At 42.1% G+C, this 19,353-nt stretch overlaps 1 protein-coding gene and 1 long non-coding RNA gene across 10 annotated transcripts in view; one reads left to right on the forward strand and one right to left on the reverse strand.

Annotated features, from left to right (window-relative positions):
- Positions 1-19,353, forward strand: part of GNAL (G protein subunit alpha L) — a 143,682-nt gene that overhangs the window by 58,617 nt on the left and 65,712 nt on the right. The window lies entirely within an intron of this gene.
- Positions 1,799-15,155, reverse strand: LOC111096832. The gene is made up of 3 exons (XR_005362711.1): positions 14,941-15,155; positions 14,619-14,666; positions 1,799-2,603 (listed from the first exon to the last, which is right to left on the reverse strand). It is a non-coding gene; the product is annotated as an uncharacterized LOC111096832 (long non-coding RNA).

Raw genomic sequence — 19,353 nt, forward strand, 5'->3', positions numbered from 1 at the left:
CTTGTCCCAGTTGATCACAGGTCATATGCAGTTGATGTCTTCACCACATTTTGACCACGCCTCCTTCCCTACTCTGTTGTGGTGGCTTCTCCTTGATTCGTAGCATTTCAGTTGCAAGTGAACTTAAGTGTGTCCAGTCTAGACTTAAGTGTAGACTTACTTTATAGATGAGCAAGATGTGACAGCAGAACTTTAGGAGACTTATCTAGGGTCATCCAGATGTCTTGACCCAGAAGTCAAGACAGGACTAGAACACAGTCTCCTAATTCCTCATTCAGTTCCCTTCTCATATTTTTCATTCTCATCTCATCATTTTCATTCTCATCCTCTCATTCAGCTCTCTTCTCATGATTTTCATTAAATGAAAGATGTGCATTTATACAGAAAACTTTTATTCTCTATTAGGTTGAATAATAAGAAATTACCAGTGGGACTACATCAAACTAAAAAGGTTTTACTTAACAAAGGAAACCATCAACAAAACAAAACATTTCAACAAAATGAAAAGGCAACTGACTGCAGGGAAGAAGATATTTGCAACTGATACAACTGATAAGGGGTTAATATCCTGAATATATAAAGAATTCACACAACTCAACAAACAAAAAAAATTAATTAAAAAATGGACAGAGATTTTGAATAGACATTTCTCCAAAGACATACAGATAGCCAAAACCACAAGAAAAGATGCTAGATACGACTCATCATCAGGGAAATACAAATCAAAACCCCAAGGACGGGGATCCCTGAGTGGCACAGCAGTTTGGCACCTGCCTTTGGCCCAGGGTGCGATCCTGAAGACCTGGGATCGAATCCCACATCGGGCTCCCGGTGCATGGAACCTGCTTCTCCCTCTACCTATGTCTCTGCCTCTCTCTCTCTCTCTCTCTCTCTGTGACTATCATAAATAAAAAACAAAACAAAAAAAAAACAAAAAAAAAACCAAGGACGTATCACCTCACACCTGTCAGAATGGCTATTATCAAAAAGACAAGGAATAACAAATGTTGGCAAGGATATAGATTAAATGGAACTCTCATGTGCTATTGACGGGAATACAAATTGGTACAGCCCCTGTGGAAAACAGTGTAGAGGGTCCTCAAAAAGTTAAAAGTTGATATTTCTCTCTCTCTCTCTCTCTCTATATATATATAATATCTATATCTATGTATTATATCTGTAATAATTATAATTATATATATATTATAGAGATATATTATTATATCTATATAATATATTTATATATATTATATCTATATCTATATATTATCTCTATATATATTATATATTATATATCTCTATATAATATATATATCTATATAATATCTATATCTCTCTAAATATATATCTATATATATCTATATAGATATATATCTATATATATCTATATAGATATATAGATATCTCTATATATATCTCTATTTTATTTATTTATTTATTTATTTATTTATTTATTTAGCAGTTCCACTTCTGGGTATTTATCCAAAGAAAACAAAATACTAATTCAAAAAAATATATGCATTGCCATGTTTTTGCAGCATCATTTACAATAGCGAAGCTATGGGAGCAACTCAAGCATGCATCAGTAGATAAATGGATATGCAGTGGAATATTAACCATGAAAAAGCATGAGATCTTGCCACTTGTGACAACATGGAGGGACCCAGAGGGTACTATGTTAACTGAAATAAATCAGACAGGGAAAAGATAAATACCACCTGATTTAACTTATATGTGGAATCTAAAAGACAAAACAAAACAGCAATAGAGTCCTAGATACAGAGGACATTCTGGTGGTTGCCAGAGTATAGAGGAGGGAGCTAGGGGGATGGAGGAAATAGGGTAAGGGGATCAAAAGGTACAAATGTCCAGTTATAAAATAAATAAGACATAGATTAAATAAAAAGAGAAATTGCTCAGATGTGGCCATTTTTTACCTACAATACACAGTTTCGTGTGGCTTAACCTTATGGATTGGGTACCACCTGCCACCTTCGGTCCCTTATGCCCCTGTTCCTGGGAGACAGCCTTGCATTCACACAGCAGGTCCTGGATGGGGACCACCATCACTGGCCAGGCTGCAGCAGGGCAGGGCTCTTTCCTTCTTGTTCCAGAAGTCTCCCTCTCCCCTGCCTTTCTGCTTCACTCCGGTCAGAACCGTCTACGTGCCCCTCCTTATCACCTGTTTCCTCTGAGGTGCTTCTCCTCACATCCTTGGCCTCTTCACACGTCTGGGCAGAAGCCTTCCAAGGAGCCATCTCCTGTGAGAGTTTCACCGCCTGCGAGGTGACAGGTGGCAAATCCTGTTCTCCGGCCCCTCACAGCCCCTTGCCTGCATGTCCCACTTCCACATCCTGAGCTGTTTAATCCGTGCTGCTTCAGTGCTTGTTGGGTCAAAGTTACACAGTCTGGGTGGCCAAGGACATGAGGTGTTTGCTTGTTTCCGGTCATAACAAGAACTTCAAGCAGTCCTTTTAAAGCACTGTGTGTGTGGTGACCTGGAAGAGGCTCCGTGTGTGTTGGAGGTGGGAGGTAAGAAGGTTGGTGCTCTGGGCAGCCAGTCTCTGAATTAGTTCCCTTAGTTGGCATCCTTTCTTCAGACTCTTTTTTGAAAAGAAAGGAAGCAAAATAGTGCCAGAAATTTAATAATAATAGCTTTACATATGTAGTCATATTAAAACAGTTGTATCTGAGTCATTTTAGTGACTAGAAGAGAGCTTGCTTAACATTATAGACATGCTTGCCTCATCTCTGCCATCTACTATATAACCTTGGGTAAGATATCTCTGTGCTCAGTTTTCTCATCTGCAAAATGGGGATAAAATCATAATAATGCTTATCTCCTGATGGAAATTAAATACACTAATGCATCTCAGTGCTTGGCACTGTTCCTGGCACCCTGTAAATATCCAATAAATGTTAGCTACTATCTAAGTGCCTTTCTTTTTTAAAAGACCTTATTTATTTATTCACGAGCGACAGAAAGAGAGAGGCAGAGACACAGGCAGAGGGAGAAGCAGGCTCCTTGCTGGGAGCCCAATGTGAGACTTGATCCCAGGACCCCAGGATCACGACCTGAGCTACCCCGGCATCCCTCTAAATGTCTTTCTTGTGACACTATTAAATGTATATTTACTGCCTTTTTAGGTGTTGCCAAGTGCTGTAGCTCTAGAAACTTTACTTATGGACTTTGCTGTCAGATACATGTGTGCCAGAAACATGCAGAGGACTGTTGCTCACGGGAGAGCAACAGTGGGAGGACTCCCCCACTCCCCAGAGAGGCAGTGCAGTGCTTGGGATCCTCACAGAATTCCTGAGACCATCAGGGCCCTTGGGAGCTGGGAGCTGGGGAGCTGCCACTGACGTGGGATGGCACCTGTGCCTCCTGGCTGTCAGATGCCCGTGCTGTGCAGGCTGCCCAGTACTTGGGGGGCATGGCGCTGGGGCAAGCCTGGCTCTGAATAAAACTCTGGTGTTTGCAAGGGACCCTCTCTCTTCTGTGGCTTTTCAAGACTTGGGGTTGCTTGGGAAGAGTTAAAAATACTATCTTCTGCAGAAAATGTTTTCACCTGGCATAAATTATATAATTTAGATAAAATATAAAGAAAAATCAAATTGGAATTTTAAAATGCATAAGACTATCAAAAACATTTTTTTTCATCTGGGTTTTGGGTTTGTTTTTTTGTTTGTTTTTTTGGTGATGTCGGTAAATGGAGTCGATAGCAATGAAAATAGTGGGTGACATTCACACAATTCTTCATGCCAAGTGCTGCCTGGGCAAGGGGGAGGTATTCCCAGCAGCGTTCTGGGGTGGGCACTGTTGCCCTCATTTCGCACATGAGGAAGCACGAGCACCGAGAAGCAGCTGACGCGCCCAGGGTCCTGGAGCTGGCAAGCATGTGGCTCAGGATGGGAGCCCAGGGGGTCGGACTCCAGAACCTGCTATGTCGCCTTCCTGGGCTCAGGGACCAGTGGTCCATACCACACTCTGAGCAAGCCTGATTTCAGCAGCAGGGTGTGACTTGGGCAGGTCACTCACCATCATCATTTTGATCTTTGTTTTTAGGGTTCAGGTCAGTGGAAATTGCTGAATCATTTGTGTGTCTCAGATAAGAAATAGTCAGTCTATGAGTGCAGTTCTATATCTGGCTATATGATCGTCAACCTGAGGGTGAGTGGGGTTGGCCTGGCTGGGGCCAGCTTTCAGCTCCTCATCCGAGAGATGATAGCTCTTCCCACAGCAGAGGCCTGGCTGCCATCTCTCAAAAGAGCCCGGAGTGTAGGCAGAGAGTTCCTGCTGAACCTGCCCTCAACTGTGACTTCTTTCCGATTCCCAACCACTAAAGGCAAACCTAATACCTTGAAGGAATTGCCCTGGATCATTGCCCAACTCTGAGGGAGGGACGAATAACCAACTGCTGGCACTCACTGCACATGACGGTGAAGAGGGGACCAGGCTGGTTTTGTTCCAAGTCCCTGTGCTTGTCTATACTCATACAAGCTCTCATTTATGAAAATATCTTTTAGCCATTGGTTTGGGTATTATCGAATTCTTAGCTCTGCAACACATACCATTCTAAGGTTTTACGTGGATTATCTCATTTCACAGACACACAAATGCATGTACACACACACACACACACACACACCCCTATGAAGTGGCTCCCATTACAAACCCCATGAAGTGGATGAAGAGGTGGATTAACTAGCCCACACTCTATGCCATAATACCAAAGGGTCTAGCTACAAGTGAAATAACTAAGCCTTTATCAGATTAAAAATTAAGAAGGGGCAGACAAAAGTACTATGAACAACAAGGAAAAAGACAGAAATGAGTGGAACACATGCACAAGAACTCAAAAAGCAATCCTCTGAGGCATTCTATGTGGGGACCACACATTCTGTGTGGGTGTCACTTGTCCACATCACAAATACAGTGATTGATGCTCATAATTTATATCCTATGTCTTTAAGAAGCAAGAAGTGACATACCAGATTTTCAAGAAGGCAAGGATGTATGGACTGTTTCAGAAAGATTCCTAATCAAAAGTCATTGATATGGGAAAATTTTTGCTGAAAAAGTTAAACCCAAGAAGTGTCTAGAAATCTTTGATTTAGATTGATAGACTCTCTAGATTCTTGCTAACTGTTGATTTACCTAGGACTTAACTGTGATAGTTAATGCCTAGGGAGAAGAGTCTGGAGGGAAGTGACTTATAGTCTGTCCATCCATTGTCACGGTCCAGTGATGCCTAAAAATAAGCAGCTTCAGTTTCTAGAATTGCTCTTTTTTCAGTAGGATATTGCACATTTTTCAATACAATTCTGCAGGATTCACATTTTTGCTGATACTTGACTCATTAGCCACTTTTTTGTTCTTAATTTCAGCTACCCATGTTGCTCTTTTGGTTTCTCCAGCTACTCTTGTTTTGATTATACAAAATGTTATTTTTAGATGATAACAACCCTATTTCAATTAGCACATTAGAAAAAGAGAATTCCGTATTCTTGAGAAAAGAAGTTTTTATGTAAAAAGCATGTTAATGAAAAAAAAAAGCATGTTAATGAAGACAGGGTTCAAATCTTGTAAGGGTTCACATACATCTTTCTGATTTGTGTAACAATGAGAGATAACTTCTAAATAAGATTTTAACACTTAAAAATACTACAATCTTCATTCTTTGGCTTTTTTGAAAACTTTAAAGTAATTTTTTTGAAAATTTACTTTCTGTTCATCACGAAGATTTGTTACTGGGTCAAGTGCTGTAGGTTTGCTTTGTCATTTGTCAAATTTCTTTCACTGTTATACTAATAATCATTTGTGCATAAGAGGAGGGCACTCCAGGAATGAAACCTCAAAACTAAATAAATCATAAAAGCCTAAAGATTGTGTCAAAATAAAAAGCCATTCACTTTTCCTCAACATTAGGAATCAGAAGGCCAAATGCATTTTTTACACTCTCCTTTCCTTTGGTCCTCTTGTGAAAACTCAGTTTATGATGGGCATTAAGTTCAGAGAACGCTGGAGTAACGTCACAGATCAGGAGCAAGGATCCCAGGGCAAAGGTGCTCAAATTCACAGCCCTACTAGAAAGGACAGCTCCTCCTTCTGGGACCAGTATTCTTACTATTCATCTGTCAGATGACACAGAATCAGTGAGAATTTCTCATTTTAAGGTACAGTGAACCATACAGCTTAAAATCACATTAAATTCCCTGCTACCCCAACCGACCTGCTTCAGGAGCTCTGTTCATACTGTGCCTTCTGTGCCTGTGAAGACCTGATACTATTTCATTTCTTTGTACCATGTGTTCAGAATACAGCAAACTTTGTCACAAGAGGGAAGGAACGTAAATAAAGAGATATATTAATCCAAGCAATGTGTTCATTTAAACGCTACAGTTGGATTGCAAAAAATATGCTCATGAAAAGCGTCTTCAAATCTCTTTTTTTAAGATTTTATTTATTTATTCATGAAAGACACACACAGAGAGAGAGAGAGAGAGGCAGAGACACAGGCAGAGGGAGAAGCAGGCTTCATGCCGGGAGCCTGATGTAAGATTCGATCCTGGGACTCCAGGATCAGCCCTGAGCTGAAGGCAGGCACTAAAACGCTGAGCCATCCAGGGATCCCCAGCATCTTCAAATCTTAATAAGGATGACGAGATAAGAGAAGAACCTATTGTTCTGGCTGTAATATAATTAGCACTTGGAATTTTTTTACTGAATGCCTTTCTTCATGCTCTTTTTTGCAAGTTGTCTAATCAAAATCCAGTAGGCAAGCTAGATGGGCAGCTACCTATGTGGTGAAGGCTGCTAAGCATTTCAGCCTTCCCCAAAGGGCAGACGCTCACCCAGTACTCACCACCCGCTTAGGGCTACAGACACATGTGCTCACATAATCCTCACAACACCCAAGCTCAGAGACTCATGGTGTCTCATCTTCTACATGAAGGGACTGCAATGCAGAGATGAAGGCCACACAACTAGTCAGTGGTGGGTTCAGGTCCAGAGTCTGGCTCTGAGGTCTACCCTTTACATGCCCTCACACCGCTGCCTCTGAGTGCCAGAGTCTACACCTGCCTACCAGCTTGTCTGGCACCTAAGATTCCCATTACTGCCTTGCTTCCCACAGGTAGCTGACTGTGTTGCCTCCAAACACATGCTATTCGGGGAGGGACCCTCACAATCACCCATGACATAACACAGTGAGTAGTGACCAGTGAGGCAGGGGGAAGAGCAGCTGTCTGATTACCTGCCATCAGAGTTGAAAAGTATTATATGGTTTTTTGACCCATACTTGGAACAGATGAACATAGATCAATATCAAAGAAGAGTTAAATTCTCTAGAATATCTGAATCCTCTGTGGTTGTATAGACAAGGTTCCTTTTGTGTCCAAATTAAATCCCATTTAGTTTTCTTAGTTTCAGTTATTTCTTCAAAAATGCTGCTAACTGCAGACCAAGTGAACATCCCCTATATCATTATGCAAGTCTTTGGAGCCTGGAGTCACATCTGCAGAGGCAGGATGATGTGACAGGGACTGTAGGAAGAGACTTAGCTTCTCTTCCCCTCAGAACTAGAGATGAAACCTTGGGAAATATCACTCAATAGCTGGGGGTTTTGTTGCATCATCTATAAAAATGGATGCTGAGCAAGATGATCTCTGAAAGGACGATTCAGCTCAGAGAACCAGTGGAATTTTAACAAAGGTCCCGTTTAAGTAATGCAATGGGTACACAGGTGAAAATTCATATAGGAGGTCAAAATCCCTTTTCTCAAGAACCTATTTTTAGGTTCCCATCATGGATCAGGAGATACATTGACTGTGACTATTGAAAGAACTAGAAATAGGGTATAGATGTCATGGAGGGACCCACTCTTCCTAGCCCTGTAACCGTGGCATTGGTGAAGTGGAGACAGACATGCTGTGGGTTGGAGAATGGGTCTCACGGTGTTGCCAAGTGTAGCAAGAAATTACAAGCAATGGTTAGGATGGAAGCAAACTTCTTGTTTCCCAAATCCATCCCTTTCTAATAGTTTGCCATGACATCCAAAATTTCCATTATTAAAAAAAAAAAAAAAAAACAACAAAAAACAAAAAACAAAAAAAAAAAAAACAAAATTTCCATTATTAGGTCTCTTCCCATAGGTTTACAAGTGTGTGGTATCCATATGATGACTCATTATTGCCCTTGACATATATACAGTGAGATTGATTGGTGGACGTTGGATGGAATAAGTCACTTGATGAAGTGCCTAGAGATCAGTGAGCAAACTGTCTTGCAGGGAATGACCTGCTGGCAGGAGCCTGTGTAGCAGGGGCTCAACTTCCTATAGCAGCCTGAAAAGGGGAAATTACCTGGAATAATAGGGCATTCTTTCAGGCTAGTCTGTCAATAATCAGATCTAATAGCCACTCAGTTTATTTTTGGAGCAAAAATCCAAGTAGATGAAAATGGAAGCATACGAATGACTGGATCATTCATTCCGTCAAGTAGAATTTCCTGAACACCCCTAAGTGAAGTCTAGGGACAGCCCCTGGCCCAAAGGACAGTTCATCAACCAAACTTTTGCTGAAAGTCAGCCATTTTCACTTGAATGCTTTTACAGTTTTATTCACTTCCTGCATCCCATTGGAAACATTTAATTGTACAGTCACCAACAGAAATCAAAGCGGAAAGTATCAACCAGAGATTCTTTTTCCACTCACTTGAAGAATCCTGCAGCTTACTGCACCAGTTGAGAGAAGTCTTTAATAATGTTGTTGTTGGAATACATGCACCACTAGAGCATGGATCGTTGGCTCATTTAGTGCCTTTTTATAGTATTTGGTTGCATAGTCTTATTCTTTCTTAGGGTCTCAGGTGGTTTGTGTTACATTTCTTGGTTGTAGCATAAAAAATATCTCTGAAAAGTTTCTATTTTTAGTTTTTTACACTTGTTTGCATGTGCTGTTACACACAGTTAATCTACAGGGACTTGAAACCATCTCTGAAGTTGAGGGATTTCTGCTTAGTCACATTCCTGCTCTCTGTCCAGGGGTTTAGCCTGGTGACCTGCTTTTATCTATTTGAGTCCTAACACATAAGGCCTTCCTTCAGAGCACATATCTAAAATGTTTTATTATGCCCCTTAAACCTAAAAAAGGATATGTTTTTGTCAAATTTTATATGTGCTAACTCTGGCTCTTCAAGTATTTTAAAGCCTTTAAAAAAATAAATAAATACAGAGTGCCTCGGTGGCTCAGTTGGTTAAGCATCTGACTTCAGCTCAGGTCATGATCCCAGGGTCCTGGGATCAAGTCCTGCATCAGGCTTCCTGCTCGGCAGAGAGCCTGTTTCTCCCTCTCCCTCTACCCTTTCCCCTGCTTGTGCTCTCTTGCTCGCTCTCTCTCTCTATCAAATAAATAAATAAAATCTTTAAAAATAAAAAATAAAATAATAAAATAAATAGTTACAGTTACGTTGCAGTAAACTCTTTAGCTCCTTAAAGTAAAAATATTTTAGCTCTATAGAAGATAGGTCCTGTATCCAAACAGTTTTTCAAAATTATTCCAGTCAACCCCAGTGAGGTGTGATACAATAGAATGAGCTAAAAATTAAAAAGATGTAAGTCAGATTTTGGCCAGACACAGCCTCGTAGCCAACTTGCCTTTGAATTTTTCCATCTGTGCAATGGGGACAATAATACCTAATTCATGGAGTTAATCTAAATGAATTAGATAGATCCCGTGCATGAAAAAGCTTGGTGAATTAAATAAAGGGGGGGGGGGGGCAGCCCGGGTGGCCCAGCGGTTTAGCACTGCCTTCAGCCCAGGGTGTGATCCTGGAGACCAGGGATCGAGTCCCACGTCGGGCTCCCTGCATGAAGCGTGCTTCTCCCTCTGCCTGTGTCTCTGCCTCTCTCTCTCCTCTCTGTGTATTCTCATGAATAAATAAATAAAATCTTAAAAAAAAAATACCATAAGTATAAATTATTACTCTTATTACCATTGGCCAAGTTCAAATGCTAGAACCAGAAAGGAGCTTGAATTATAATAAAACTGAGCAGGAAACACAGGGACTTTGAGTACACATTCCTGACAGCTCCACACCCAACCAGAAGCCTAAGTTTTCTCCGAGGGGTGAATGACTGATAAGGGACTGCTAACCAGTCTCCCTACCTATGTTGTCTTTGCATCTGAACCGACTCAGAACGTGTGGCTATAGGATTGATATTCTAACAGTTATATTTTACATATCAACCAGTGAATGACTGAAACTTATGAGTGATTTTTAGGGCTATTTCAAAGTAAGACTTTGGGATAGGAGGGCCATTTGGCTATGACACGTGTCACACCATTGATGGCCACAGCTGATTTTGCTGATCAGGCTGGGCAGGTGGTGTCCCCTTCCTCCCTCACTGCTCCACATGCATCCCTCCTCATCAAAGAGGATGACCTTCCCCGATAGAGGAGGACTGTTCTTTGGTCAAGAATATACAAGTAGATGGGACGCCTGGGTGGCTCAAGCGGTTGAGCATCTGCCTTTAGCTCAGGGCGTGATCCTGGAGTCCTGTGATTGAGTCCTGAGTCGGGCTCCCTGCATGGAGCCTGCTTCTCCCTCTGCCTGTCTCTCTCTCTCTCTCTCTCTCTCTCTCTCTGTCTGTCTCTCATGAATAAATAAATAAAATCTTAAAAAAAAAAAAGAATATACAAGTAGCTGTGCTCCTCTGCCAGAACCTCCAAACAAGCGCTCAAATTAAGGCTTTCAGAGTAAGGAAAATGCATTTTCTTTTTCCTTATCGACAGGTACTCTTACGTGCATCTCTTCAACATGCCGAATCTGTGGTCCCTATAAATAAAGCGTTCCCCAACTTATCCATAAAAAATTGGACTTAGAAACACCTAACCCTTGAACGACAGCAGTGAACACATCCAGATTCCTTTGTGTCACCCAAGCCAGAGAGCCCAGCCTGGGGCTGAGAGAGCCTAGTGTCCACCTCTTAAAGATGCAGAATTTCCGAAGTTGCCACGTATCTTATAATAGATAGGCACAGTGAATGTTATAGCATTCTCCTCCCATACACCCCCAGGCCCCCAAAAGTCTATTACTAAAACAGTAGAACACTAAGAATGAAGAAAATACTACTTTTTGTGAAAAATTAAACATCAGATTGCTTCGAAAAAAAAGAAAAGAGCAGTTGTAAACATTCCCATGGCTAATTGCATAATTCTTTTTAAAACATCATTTTACATAATGAACAAATTACTGAGTTCTTTGAAGATAAATCTTGTCTTTTGTGAGGATGCTAAATTACTTTGTGATTTATATATCGTTTATCATTTATACATATGCTTTACATATGTTATACTTGTAATGAAAAGGGCTGGAAAAAAATGGAAAAAAAAGGGCTGAAAAGCTGTATTTGTTAAGCAACATGGATAGGAAATTATGAATTGCACAAAATAGAATCATTAAGCTACTTTGTTTATTCTGCTATTTTTAAGGAAATGCTACTGCTGGAAGGCAGGGATTTCAATGGATTTCAAAAATCATATTTGTTTTAATAAATAAGTGTTGTCATTAGGAATATGTAACAGGAAACGTGTTCAAGAATATTCATAGTGGTGCTGTTTTTTTTTTTTTTGAAGAGTTTATTTATTTATTCATGAGAGACACAGAGAGAGGCAGAGACACAGGCAGAGGGAGAAGCAGGCTCCATGGAGGGAGCCCGATGTGGGACTTGATCCTGGGACTCCAGGATCACACCCTGGGCCAAAGGCAGATGCTCAACCACTGAGCCACCCAGGCATCCCTGGTGCTGTTTTTAAGAACAAAAGACTGGAAATAACCCAAATGCCCACTAGCAGGACAACGAATGCATAATATGTGGAATAGCCACGCAATGGAGTACATGGCAGTGAGATCAAATGAATGACACCTACACCATCACAGATGGATGGATCTCAGTATCTTAAAGTTGAATGAAAAACTGCAGTGTTGAAAGGTTCTATATAATACAATACCGTTCTGGAAAGTTCAGAAACAAGCAAAACTAAATATCGTATTGTTTCAGTATACATATATTTGGGCTAACATTTTTTAAAAGAGGAGAGAATGGTCATCACACTCTTAAGAGTAGTGGAGAGGAAGCAGAGAAAGGGCATATGGAAGAGCACCTGGGTAAATGTCAGTTATTGATCCTGTCTAGTGTGAGGGATGGGAAGGGGCTTGTGGTGTTCATTTTATTATTCAAAAAAAATAAATAATAAGATAAAACAAAAGGAGATCATGTGAGGATAAGTGATAATGTGTCATTAACCAGTAGCTATTCATCTGCAGTCCACATTAAAAAGAAATTCAAAGTTTTTTTATTGACATTTTTTGCGTTTCGTATCATCTCTTAAAAGAAAATTTTACATAGATGATATTGAAGGGGCTATGTGAGCATACTGCACAATAAAGAGAATCATAAATCTCAGGAATTTTGTTTGAAGTTTGTATTTACTGTGATAGATGACAGAGCTTTAAGATGCATTGGCACAGTTACGGAGGGTATTACGTGCATGAGAACAGACTCTGATTATGCAAAAGTGTAGTAGAAAATCAATCAATATTTGTAAAAGTAACTTTTTAAAGATTTTTATCTATATATTCATGAGAGACACGGAGAGAGAGAGGCAGAGACATAGGTAGAGGGAGAAACAGGCTCCCCGCGGGTACCCTAATGCGGGCTCGATCCAAGGACCCTGGGACCACAACTGGAGCCAAAGGCAGACACTCAACTGCTGAGCCACCCAGGGGTCCCTGTAAAAGTAATTAACTATCGTTCTAGTAAATAACTATTGTAAATTTCATATCACCTTCTAGCAGTCATTCTTGCACTTTATCAGACTCTAAGTCCAGAGATGAATGCCTCTCCCATTTCTTTTTCACGCTGAATATAATCCAAATTATTTTAAAAGTAATTTAAACTTTCAACATTCAACAGAAATGGGTGTGGAGGGAAGGCTGTTCCCTGGAGCTAGGCTGCCTGAGTTCAGAGCCCAGCTCTGCTCTTCCAAGGGGCAGCATCTCACTCAGTATGCCTCAGTCTGTTCCTCTTGAAAATGGACATGATAGTGCCTACTTCACAGAGTTGCAGTGTGGATTAAATGAGTTAATACACGTGAAAGATTACGCTCAGTATTCGCACGTTCTAAGTACGCCATATTAGCTATACAGAAGAAAAACTTTTAAGTCAAACTTTTGTTATGTGTTTGCAAAACCATAATATTCTACTGATCTCAGAGTAACTCCATCAATACACATAACTGGGGCCACCCCTTTTTTAATGAATGCATTCTCTAGACCAACACTGACCAAATACAGAACATAGAAATCTCACGTGAGCCATCAATGCAAACCACATAATTTTACATTTTCTAGTAGCCATGTTTTTAAAATGTAAAAAGAAACAAGTGAAATTTAATAATGTATTCTACTTAAAATATATACAAAATATTACTTTGATGTGCAATTTCTAGAAATTGTTAATGAAATGTGGGCAAAGAGAATAAGGACTTCTTAACTAGCCTCAGCCTTGGAGTTACTGACTGACATAGGGCCAGGTGAGAAGCACCATTTGATTTTTTTGTTTGTTTGTTTCGTTTTGTTTTTTTAAAGATTTTATTTATTTATTCATGAGAGACACACACACACACAGAGAGAGGCAGAGACACAGGCAGAGGGAGAAGCAGGCTCCATGCAGGGAGCCCGATGTGGGACTTGATCCTGGGTCTCCAGGATCATGCCCTGGGCCGAAGGTGGCACTAAACCGCTAAGCCACCGGGGCTGCCCGAGAAGCACCAATTGTAGCTGTTTGTTGTGCTTCTCTGAGCCCCACTGTACCCGCAGAGCATGGAGGGTGTTGTGAAGGGTAGCCCATGTTGGGTGGTGTTCACTTAGGAGTAGGCACCTGGGCCTGGTAGCCATACTTCCTTCTCAAGGGGCCAGGCACACTCATTTTTGCCCTCCAAGTGCTGACAAGGACCTCTTACTCTTGTAGAACTTTCTCTGCAACACTTTTCTTTCTTCAGGTGAGTGGGTGAGGTGTCCAGCCAAATGGGCATGACAGCTGCTGCTGTCACCCAGCTGCTGCTTCTCAGTTCTTATGCCATTCCCATGGCCCAGCGTTGGGACTGAAGCCAACCACATGGCCCTTTCCCACGTTCATGGGTGGTGTTGCCAACAGCCGTGTTCTCGTGAGACCCTACCTCACCACACAGTAGTTATTGAAAGCTGCAATAAGCCTAATGCTGTGTTTTTCAATATATTCTTCTCAATGCCTTTGCTCAAAAACAGCCACATGATTGTGTATTGCTAGAGCAGAGACAGACTGAGTAATTTTGTTCTTTTCATTTTCTTTGATGCATGCACTTTTTTAGAGCATTTAGTAATTCACTGAAAACATACAGATTAGCATTTTACATCTGAGCCAAGAAACTGGGTTCTGGTCTCTGTGTGTTTAAAAGGACTATATTATGAATCTGAAGGGGATATACGGGGGAGTGGGGAAGTCTTTTACAGCCTCAGTGGAATTGGGAGAGGAAGAAAAGCAAGTACCTGATTTCTGAACCTTAAAGGAACTTACTGTGCATGTTCTGTTGAATTCTGAGGAAGCTGCGCAGGCCTGGGTGTCCTGTACATGAAGGAGTCAGAAAAGTGGGAGGAAATAACATGATTCATGGTGTACAAAGAAGTCAAGTTTAGAAAAGGGGGATAAACAAGAGGCATTACTCAGTCACTACTATTTAAAACTGAGAACCAGAAGACAGCACAATAATGTTTGAGGAGAGAAAGTTCCAGATATTGTAGCATTTTTAGTTCCTCCAAAGTCAAGAATTACTGTGATTCATGCTCTTTGTCAAGCCCCACACTCAGGTCCCGTCTCTATCAGCCATTTGAAATCTTACCCCTGCTTCACGCCAGTGAAGTCTGCTGGACAGTTTTTCTAAGACGTGCCCCAGTGGAATTCGGACCTTAAGTCTAGAAAGCTGAAAGGTGAAAGAGTCCATGAAAACGGACACAAAGCTTGGGCAGGTAGGTGTACCTGCTTTCTGCCCACCGGTGGTGCCAGCCTTCTGGGAAACTCTGGAAACACAGGGTGGCTGCCCACACAGCAGGTGGAGTAGGGCTGCTCTGCGGTGAGCTGGAGGGCCTGGGCCCGACACACAAGTGGAACAAATGGCAAATATACATCACAAAGGTCTCCCGGTGTGAGGGAGCGGGATGCTGGAGCACTCTGGAATTGCCAGCACTGGTAGCCCAGAAGGGAGCACTTCTCCCCGGGCTCTGAGCGAGGACCCACCCACCCCCTGCAGGCCATGACCCTCCAAAACCCTTCGTCCAGGAAAGCACCCCATCTAGCCTGTCTAAGGGTTTTGTTTTTTTCTCCCTTTAGCATACAATTCATCAGCTTAAGTAAAATAGGCAGTGCGGGTGAATTTAAAAGTGAACTGCATTGTTTGGGTTTTGTTTTTTCGCAGTTTAGGAATTGGGTCCGAGTGGGTGTATGTGAGGCCCGAAGGGGTCCTTCTGAGCAGAGCCCTGGTTTTGTTCCCAGCCTCCAGCAAAGTCTCAAATGTGGCCTTGGCTCTCAATGGGTTACAGCGCCAGCTCAGCTCTGTGTCAAGCTGTTATTGAAGATCTTTAAAGATTTCCACCCACCTTCCTCCCACTCCCCTGGCAAGTGAAAGACGTTTGAATTCCTCTCTCAAGGGAGAAAATTATTAAAGTGAAAGAAAATGACTTGTTCCCTGTTCTAAAAAGGAGAGAGAAGCAAAGTGGGTCCTGCCCTCCCTTATTATTCCTTACCTGTGAAGGATGTTCTTAGAAACAGGGTGAAGAATTCTGGCCCTCAGCAATCAGAGAAGGGGAAGCTTAGTCCTTCTGGCTCGTGTGTGCTTTTCTAGCTTATAATTCAGGATCCTAAAGCCTAGGACCCATTCTGCTACAGAGTACGTGCTCCCCTGGAGGGGATACCTGTGATGGCAAGATTGTGTCCCCGCAGGGCAGCTCACACCCAGACCCCAGATGGCTGAAATATAGAGAAGGATTTGTAAAGGGAGTAGAAACTCAGCTTGCTCTTCCCATCCCTTTGAGCACTAGAACTTCCACCAAAAAGAAATCCATTTGGAGGAAAGGGGTTCTGAATGAGAAATCGTGTTTTCGTAATGATTCTTTCCATGTGACTAAGGAAGTGTAGTGGACAGATGTTCACAAATTTCCACTTAAATCGTTTTATATTTTAAGAACATCATTTCTTAATTCCTCTGTTAATTCAACCCGCTTTACTACATCCCCAAGCTAACAAAACGATACATCCTATGTTCATTGTGCACCAGCAGAGGTCAAGAAATTGAGTTAGAGGCTTGGAGGGTTATGAAAAAGATTTTTTTTAATAATCTCTGTTCTAGGGCTTATGGTCTAATAAGGAAGATAAGACCAGCATTCACGAGAAGCTAAAGACCAAGAGACCATAGCGTTTAACTAGGTCCTAGTTTAAATCAGCTCTACTTCCCATGACCAAATAAAAAGGACCATAGACGCTGACAGTGGCAAAAGTCTATTCTGTACAAACTTCAGAACAGTGCATTTCTATGTCTAAGATGTATACATGTTAGAACTAAAGTCTCTGCTAATTAACATCACTTTTTTGGCAACAGCTCTTGTGCCTGAAAGCAACGATATGATATTCAGGAAGATGGGCTGAAGCTGTTCTCAACATTTACCGCACCATCTAATTTTATCATTAGTGACTTTTTGCAACATTGACATAAGATATGGATATAGAACATTTCAGACTTTGGCACCATTTGACAGCCATCATTTAACTCATCAGTGTTCATCCTGGTTGGATGATTCCCTGTATTTGAGGTCTAGCCACCTGGGTGAATTTTACTTCCCTCATGAAGTTTCCACGTGTCTTTAGTGGATCGTGGGCAGCCTGCACTAGATTGGCTTGAGAACAAGGAAAGACACAGAGTGGATTTCAGTGCCTGGTCTCTGACACTGCCAGTTTCCCACTTCCTTCTGCAAATTTCCCTTCTTTATTTCTTTCTGTCCCCATTAAATTAATCCTCAATCAAAACCACGGCCATTCCCACAATCAGGCCTTTGAGACCTTAGGGAGCCCTACCAACCTCTCAGCCACAAGGCCAGGGCCTTAGTCCCAATCATACTGCACTCCAGAATCCTCTGGGGAGCTCTGAACACGCGATTCCTAAGCCTGCCCTCCGAGATTGTGGTTCAGGAATTCCTGGGGAAAGGTTTGAGGAATCTATTTTAAAAGCTCACCCCCCAAAAAAATTTAAAAAAAAAAATAAAAAATAAATAAAAGCTCACCCCCTTTTAAAAGGGGGGTTTTTGCTGCCCCCTCAGGCTGTAGTGATGGCAGAGTAGGATGTGGCTCTCCAGGGTTTAGTCAGGCCCAGCTGTGCTGGAGAATGTTCCAAAGAGGGGCGCCTGGGGGGCTCAGGGGTTGAGCAACTGCCTCTGGCTTAGGGCGTGACCCCGGGGTCCCAGGATCGAGTCCTACATCGGCCATGGAGCCTGCTTCTCCCTCTGCCTGTGTCTCTGCCTCTCTCTGTGTCTCTCATGAAGAAATAAATAAAATCTTAAAAACAACAACACCAAAAAGGCAGTCCTTGCTTTCTCTGTGGGGACTGTTCATGGCCATAGTAAGAACTGCACTTCCCTATTACCCCTTCTCTATTTACGATTCAGAATAAATCTTGGTTCGTTCAAAGTCATCAAGGGTATTTTTGCTCAGAAACAGAACATTGATGTTAAATGTAAAGGATGGTTTAAAGGAGGACTTGAAGCCACAAGCCCTCCACCATCCCCGGGTCTCCAGCTGGGCTCCAGTTCCATGTCAAGGCCCTGGGCCTTCTGGAACTCTCGGCTGCAGGCCTAGGGACTTGGCCGTGGCTTTGGAATGCCCAGGAGTCAGTCAGGACCAACCCCAAGCAACGCTGGAGTCTGTGACCCAATGGCCAGAAATGTTCTTTCACCGGGTGTTCAAGCCTGGAAGCTGTGAGTTGACAGAGAAGCTTTAAATGATGGTCGAAATTCTGGCAGCAGCAAGTGTCTCTAGGCGTGGAGCCTCTGAGTGGTAGGTTCCCACTGTGTCGGTGGTGCTTCCAGATGGTTTGCTGACCCACGTTGGGCCCGCCTGGGGGACTCCGGGTAGCGCCAGGTGAGCGCTCCTGTGAAGCAGATTGGTGGGAAGATTCTAGACAGATTCCCCACAGATCACATAACACAGTTTTGCTCTTATGGATTGAAAACATAAACAAAGACATCCGTTTTTGAGTGCATTTTTTTTTTTACTAAAGTACGCCGTGTATCTCCTTCATCCCACTTACATTTTATCTCCACTTTTATCTTGGCATTTACCATCATAATTTGGAAACAAGCTTACACTGACACAGAGTTTCACATGCTATTTGTGCAAATCATGCTTGTCTGACTTTGAGTAATGAAAAGCTTAGACCCAGGAGCGGTAAAAAGTCCTGTTTGTGAAATGCTAGTGTAACAAGATGTAGTCTTGCATCTTGGTGACCCAGTGACCTTGCTGTATTTCAGAAAGAAAGTCTCAAAGTAAATACTTTCTTTGAAGTACCTCACAAATCTGATTAGTTGTGATATTTAGCAGGAGTTGGAGAAGGAAAGGCTCATTTGCAATATATATATTTATAAAAAATCAGGGGATCCCTGGGTGGCACAGCGGTTTGGCGCCTGCCTTTGGCCCAGGGCGCGATCCTGGAGACCCGGGATCGAATCCCACGTCGGGCTCCCGGTGCATGGAGCCTGCTTCTCCCTCTGCCTGTGTCTCTGCCTCTCTCTCTCTCTCTCTCTCTCTCTCTGTGACTATCATAAATAAATAAAGAAAAAAAATATTTTAAAAAAATCAGAACAGTATGTTATACACCTGAAACCAGTATAATATTATATGTCAATTAAATGTCAAATAAATACGTAAGAAGGAACGCCTCAGGTCATTGGTATTGAAAAGAAGAAGAAAATTCTAGAAACCCAAGTTTAAGGCTTCAGTTTTCCAAGCCTCTCCAGTGGCCCAGGAATGGTGCTTTTATGTTAAAAGTAGTGAGAGGCCAGATGTATTCAAAGTAAATAAAGTCGAGGACTGGTTTCTGATAGTCTGAATATAAGTTACACAAGCCACTCCTCTGACAAGGAGCTAAGTGCTGGGTCTTGGGTGGGTGGGGGTATGATTTGTCTCCCTGGGACCTTGAGGCACCATTGCTGGGACAGGAGAATTCTCCAGGGCGTCCGCTAGTGCATCACGATTCCCCAACTTCCAACAC

Source organism: Canis lupus, chromosome 7 (genome assembly GCF_011100685.1).
Source record: "Canis lupus familiaris isolate Mischka breed German Shepherd chromosome 7, alternate assembly UU_Cfam_GSD_1.0, whole genome shotgun sequence".
NCBI lineage: Eukaryota > Metazoa > Chordata > Mammalia > Carnivora > Canidae > Canis > Canis lupus.